At 48.9% G+C, this 7,021-nt stretch overlaps 1 long non-coding RNA gene across 1 annotated transcript; it reads left to right on the top strand.

The window, feature by feature from the left end:
* Nucleotides 1-280: 280 nt before the first annotated feature.
* LOC149331688 (uncharacterized) lies at nt 281-3,591 on the top strand. The gene is made up of 2 exons (XR_016284853.1): nt 281-525; nt 3,144-3,591. It is a non-coding gene; the product is annotated as an uncharacterized LOC149331688 (long non-coding RNA).
* The last annotated feature ends 3,430 nt before the right edge of the window (nt 3,592-7,021 follow it).

The following is a 7,021-nucleotide window of genomic DNA, read 5'->3' as shown; positions in this document are numbered from 1 at the left end:
CGTTAAACCCCAATAAACCAAACCAAGCTGTTGATATATTTAGGGATGTGACGTCACTTCCGGTCTAGTGATGTCCCTGCCCTCCAGCCAATGGGAATTATCAGGTGTGGTGACGTCACCTTCCTTCAGCCAATGACCCGGTCTGGTGAGGTCTCTTACCACCAGATAACGAGAATGACCAGGTCTGGTGACGTCATTTCCCCCAACCAACGGGAATTATTCGCTCTGGTGACGTCGTTTTCCTGCGGCCAGCGGTATAATTTTATGACCGTTGGCACAATTTTTTTTTCCCCGATGACACTTTTATTGCCATCGCAATAACACTCCAGGCTTACTCGTGGGGAGCCGGGTAAAATTATCCTTCATGGTGCCGTGAATGACGCAGGCGTGATCGGTGCCCTGGTGGCCACCGCGGTGGACCTGCTGGTGTTCTCGGCGAGCCCGCCCACCCTGCAGGTGTAGATTGAGATCCTCATGACGGTGCCCATCCTCTGGCTTCCTACATACATCGTCACCCGCGTACTGGTAAGCTCCATGTTCTCGATGCGCTGTTAGAGCCCCGCGGGAGTAGGTCAAGAGCAAATTCAAGCACTCCTTAGAGCTGTCAGATCTTGATACTCGTTGGTGAACACCGGGCAGGGCCGGATTAAGAAAAGTGGGGGCCCTGGGCTAATGCGCATCTAGGCCCCCTCTCCCTTTTCCTCCACTGATCCCCGTGCGCCCTGCTGCACTACTCGAGCCGCCGCGGTGGCTCAGTGGTTATGGCACTCGGCTGCTGCCCCGAAAGACGCCGGTTCGATCCCGGCCGCGGCGGTTGAATTTCTTTGTGGGAGAAATTCTAGAGACTCGTGTACTGTGCGATGTCAGTGCACGTTAAAGAACCCCGGTGGTCGAAATTTCCGGAGCCCTTCACTACGGCGTCTCTCATAGCCTGAGTCGCTTTGGGACGTTAAATCCCCATAAACCAAACCACTACTGGAATGTATCCCATGTTTCATTGTAATTCCACCTAATTAAAATGAACGAAGTGCGATCAATGGGATTCGTGTAACAGTAACGCAGTAGCATTAGTTTTGCGCACAAAACACTACGGGACTCTTGGAACGCGCGACACGTGTCCGTCGGTGCCCAAGCGCCGAACGCCACGGAAGAGCCGCGTGAGCCGACCGACATCATGCGAGGCTGCATTGCAGCTAAATTGCAGCGCGCTGCGTGCGCCGCCTACTCTCCTTTTTCACTGACACCGGGCACAAGCCGACAGACAGGTTTTTGTTCGCAGCACTGTTTTAATGCTAACGCATTAAAGATAAGCAGGCTGAGCTAGCTTCCTACAGTCGAGCTGGGTGCTTCGGCGGCGACTACGAAATAGAAACACTCGTTAATTAGTGCCCCGAGAGGGTAATATTAAAAGTTGTTAAAATTAATTTGACTACACGATGAACGTTTACTACTGCCCTCACGAGGCGCATTTGAATAGCAGAATTAAAGTCCTGGATGAGTGGTGAGCGTGCTCGGCGCTGAGCCGAGTATCCGGGTTCAAATCCAGCCGCACGGCGGCCGCGTTTTGATGGAGGCGAAATGCAAAAATGCGCCCATATGCTGTGCGATTTCAGAGCACGTTAAAGATCCCCAGGTGGTCGAAATTATTCCCGAGAGCTCGAAAACGGCACCTCTTTTTTTTTTTTTTTTTGCTGCCGCGGTGAATCAGTGGTCATGGCGCTCGGCTGCTGACCCGAAAGATGCGGATTCGATCCTGGCCACGGCGGTCGAATTTCGATGGAGGCGAAATTCTAGAGGCCCATGTACTGTGCGATGTCAGTGCACGTTAAAGAACCCCAGGTGGTCGAAATTTATTGGCAGTCTGCTATCATTTTCTTGTACTAATGAATTATTTTTTGGGGCAAAACGTAATGCTCTTGCTTCACTGTCGGGCGACGTCCTTTGCAAATTTGTAGCTTGACACAGTAGAAAGAAAGACTGTGCATCCATCAAGGCGTTACAAATGCAAACTGTGGGCTTTGCACCAGATCTCCTTATTTGTTATTCAAAGAAAAGTCGTGGGAAAGTACATAATACTTGCCAATTAATGCTCCAAAGCTAGACGGAGGACATTGAAGGATGCCCTGCTGCGGGGTCCAGGTTACTTTTGACCACCGGCAGTTTTGTAATGTGTACTGGCATTCATGCATTTTAACAAAATATTGTTAAAATCATAAATGCTGCTGTCAGTGTAGTCGGCATTAAGAGAAAAAATTACGGTGGCCCTCCTGTCACTAAGTCACGTGACCTTGTGACGTTATCACAACCTGGATCTCAGAAACCCCACCAGTGGCTGTGTTTGAAACAGCCGCTGTTCCAAACATAGCCACCTTCTGTGGCAGTGGCACACCACTTAACCGCTCCTCCACTGTGCCAGGATCGGTAGGAGGACTTCCTCCGTTCAATAAATGTAAAGTAGGGAATGGCCAATATTGCATACTTGGGCATGTAGGTAGAACCTAGGCGACAGAGAAGGACTACTTGTGCGAGAGGTATCAGTAATGCTATTGCACTGTATCCTTAAGTGTGGGTTAAGCGTTACGTGATGGCGAAGTAATTCTTAAGTTCAGGTTAAGCGTTACATGATGGCGTAGGAATTCTTAAGTGTAGGTTAAGCTTTACATGATGGCGAAGGAACGAATAGTTTCCATGGCTGTGAAGTGATATGCCAAGAAAACCCTAGGCCACTGAAGGGACCATTTACGCTATCACATCATACCCTGAAGGCGGGGCTTAAATGCTCCATCAGGTTTTTGTCCCTAGCTAAATGCATATGAGCATTGAAACCGTGGTGTGGTGCTCGTCAGCTAAGTGCCTAAGCCACTGAGTTTTTGTGTAAACATTGGATTAGGGCGCTTAGCTTGTACTAGCTAAGTATAATAAGCCTAGTAACCAACTTGCCTAACTTTGTTTTCTGGTGGCAAGATGTATTAGGCTGTTTCATTTCGACCAAATTGTCTATCCACTGGAGAGAGAACTTAGAGCAGTCAGAATAATGAACACAACAGGAAGGGCACTTCTCACTGTACTTCCAGTGGTTGACCCTCTTGTCTGTCCTGGCTTCACTTGTTGCATCAAGTTGCTGATTGTATGGTTCTACACAGGGCGCGTGGCTATTGAATACTTGGATCCAAACCCCGAAGTGCAGAAGAAGTACGCCTTCAAGTGTCACCGTGCCAAAGACAGCAATGGCATCGAGCTCATCTACCCTGTGAACGCAACTGTGAACGCATTCCACAACTTGTACAAAACATTTGCGGCGGGAGACAGTGACGGCCACGTGAACATCTGGGACGGCTTCAACAAGAAGCGTCTCTGTCAGTTCCACAAGTACCCATCGAGCATTGCATCCCTGGCCTTTAGCCATGATGGCTCGCTGTTGGTTATTCATTCCTCTGCGAACAGGGCGAGATTCATAAAAAACCGCACGACGCCATCTTTGTGCGTCGTGTCACTGATCAGGAGACAAAGCCGAAACAACTCCATTATCACTGACTTGTTTTTGTTTTATTTCTTTATTTTATTCAATAAACATGAATGTTTAACTCTGAACACCTGTACTGTCTCCACTTCAGCACCCCTTTTGAAGTGACCTTGTGAATTGTTCTTTTTCCGTTTTCATTTTGCTGGATGACTTTTGAGCTTATAAGCTTTTAAGCAACAGGCATTAGCTGCATATGGAAAGTGTACACCTTGGTTGATTTCAAGAAGCAAAATTGGTTGTTAGTAAGTGGAGCTCAATGCTCACAGTACTTTCATCCAATATTTTCCTTGTTTGCATTAGCTGAACTCAAATTAGAATATCGAAAATTCGAACTCGCCAGAATCGAGCTCTTGGTTCATTCGAACTGACGAATTGGCCGCGTCTGAATTACGTGTATCTCAGTAAGAAAAAATGCCCACTAATTTGAATGCACGAGCGAGTGCCACTGTTAATTCGCTCAGTCTGAGCTGAGATTTGCCATCGGGCATCCGCAGGCCAGAAGTTGAGTGGTCGCACGGCGAACGAGTAACCACGGCGAACCACGGCGAACGATTGCATAAGCTGCCACGCGCAGTCTGCTGCGCTGAAATTGGCCATGGTTTCTTTGCGGCAACCGAAAGCTCCTCGCGAACATAAACGTAAGCCCAGCTGTGCTGCTGAGAAACGTAGCAAAACATTTTAAAATTCTATGTTTTGGGCATAGGAACGTTTCTTTCCGCTTGGTAAGCGGCTTTGGGCAGAGTTTCGTGAGAATAGTATGGCAACACTGGGATAGCAGACGGCGAGTACGTCTCACGAAACTCTGCCGCGGCTTTTGTGGAAACCCTCGCACATTGACTTACATTAGAGGAGTGAAGACTGTCACCAGCGCTGAAATCACATACACAGCCAGTTTAAACCACTAGAGTGGTTTATCACTGAAACAATGTTATTTATTTCTGTCACCAATATCGGCAACTGTTATTTTGCTGGTCCTGGACTAGGGTGACTCGTATCCCCATCGAGGCGCCCAGTTGTGGACGTGATGTCACTGCGTTGTTACCGTGGTGGCAGTCGTAACTTTAAAAAAATATATATCTAGAAAATCAGAGCTAAATATAACGATTTACTTGTAGTGGCAAACAAAAAAGTCAGTGGTGGGAATGCTGCGGCGATTGCGCAAACTTGCGCCTTTATATTAAATCTGATACATGCTGCTACAAAGTGCCGAGGGGCTGCACATGCGCGGGAAGGCTTAGCGCGGTTTACGTGTCCGCTGTTTGGAACGCCTTTGTCGGTGACTGCTTTGCACCCGCCGCGGTGACTCAATTGTTAGGCGCTCGGCTACTGTGCCGCAGTACCTGGGTGCGAACCCGACCGCGGCGGCCGCGTCTCAATGGAGGCGAAATGCGGAAGGCGCCCGTATTCTGCGATGTTATTGCATGTTAAAAATCCTCAGGTGGTCGAAATTATTCCGGAGACCTCCACTGCGGCACCGCGGGTGCACAGTACCATGTAGTAACTGAGCTGACGTCGCATGAACAGAGGCTTCGGACGACGTAGGCGGGACTCGTCTCAGGATATTAGGGACGGAAACTACCTCGACCGGGTAGTTTTGCCGGTAGAAATCCGTCAATGCATTAGAGTCGGAGCGCTCCCTACCCAATGGGCATTGGAAGTCCCATGGATGTCCTGCGGATGTTTAGGATGTCTGCAGGACGTCCATGGGAGGTTCAGTGCCCATCGGGTAAGAATGTGCTGGTGGGTCGTCACGATGGACGGAGAGGGCCAAGGCGCAGCTCCTTAGAGAAAAATATTCGGGGGATGGAAGCACCGTGGAGTCTCCGCTGGGAGCATTTCCCGCAAGGTAGTAGCCTCGGCAGTTACGCGAGCAGAGTTGGGATGGCTGAAGAGGATACTACAACGCTAGGAATTACTCAGGAAGGCGCCAGCACCATTCTTTGCGATTACAAGACGGTCCTCCGCAACATTGCGCGAGGGCGAATCTCCGCCACCGAGTACCACGATGGCAAAAGGCAGGAAAGTTATTGGTCTGGTTTTGGTCCCGGCTCATGAAGGGGCCGCTCACCAGTACGCTCGAGGTTTTGTCAGCCGTGCTGGTGAGGAAGACTCCGACGCGGGGACCATGCGAATTGAGACGCTGGACAGCTGCCAGGCCATTGCGAGTTATTACAGAGATTTTAGGGGCGAGTCTGCCTCCCCCGAATACGTCGCTGAGCCGAGATCAAGCCACCACGGGGAGGCGACTGCAGACACGGTCGCTGCCAAATTCATGGATCAGTGCGAATATATTTCTGATCTAGTAAATCCTTACTGCCAGCGTTGCGGTGAACTAGCAACGCTGGATCACATAATTTGGGATTGCGCGGAGGATCTGTCTCCAGCAGGCCTGGTTATAGCACCCTCAAAAGCATGGGAAGCGTACAGTCCAAGGCCGTGGCAAGAGTGCAAGAGGTAGTCAGAAATATTTTTCGAGGGTGTCATTCGCCGCCGGTAGAAAAGTAAAAGAAAGCCTGCGCCCAAACAGTATCGTAGTCCATAGAGTTAAAATACTTTTAATTGCTTTCATAAAGCCGAAGGGTCCGTCGTTTCGTTCACTCTAATCTCTACATAAAATACTTGTGCACACAGGATTGCGTGAACTTGATTCGCAGAGCACATACGTAAAAAACGAAAAGTCGCGGCAGTTTCAACTATTTTCATGTGATTTACAACAACACAAGAGCTTCTGCTCAATAGCAAAGTCAGCAACTGCGAACGAATGGTATTTGTCAAAATTTATACTTCATGCATGTAAACCTGCGCCCGGCCGCAGAGGCGCTTAAAAAAAAGCTTTTTTTATTTTCGTAATAGTTTATGATCATTTGAGGACAACGCAAAGGATGAAAAAGTAGGCTGACGTGAAAAGGTATGTTTAATCGGGTGAACTGTGCCTACTGTTAAAAGGAGTGCCATACTTCGTGCGGTAGCGAAGAGGTGTGATTCTTCTCAGCAATAAGTTCCGCTTCCTATTCTAGAGCCACGACAACGTAGTACATACATCGATCTTTTCAGGAATAAACCGACACTCTTCTTATTTTTGCTTTTACATTTTAATATATCGATGCGGTGTGTAAATAGCATCGGCGAAATAAAAAGGCCGAAAGGTGTGTGAGAGAGAGGAGATGCGGCACTCAGAAAATTTCGGGGGGGGGGGGGGGGGGGGGGGGAAGGGGTGCTCTGGCACTGACCCCGCAATGTGCAATATTCGCAACATACGCAACATTCGCAATATCCACAATATTCGCAATGTGCTTTCCTTCACTGTTTATGCTCTAGTGATATAATGGTAACGTTCCAAGGCGCCCGTTCAAGTGAGCGCGGTTTCATCGATAACCTGCCTTATTCCGTTGCCGTCTCTCCTATCGGGGTGAATAGGTGACGTTGCACTTGCATGAAGCAGCCTGAAAAAAGTCAGTCGAGCGCGGTAGGGCGAGAGCCTAAAACTTAGGTGAAACA

Source organism: Amblyomma mixtum, chromosome 8 (assembly GCF_055824585.1).
Source record: "Amblyomma mixtum isolate Tamu chromosome 8, ASM5582458v1, whole genome shotgun sequence".
Lineage (NCBI taxonomy): Eukaryota > Metazoa > Arthropoda > Arachnida > Ixodida > Ixodidae > Amblyomma > Amblyomma mixtum.
This window is presented reverse-complemented; position numbering and strand designations above follow the sequence as displayed.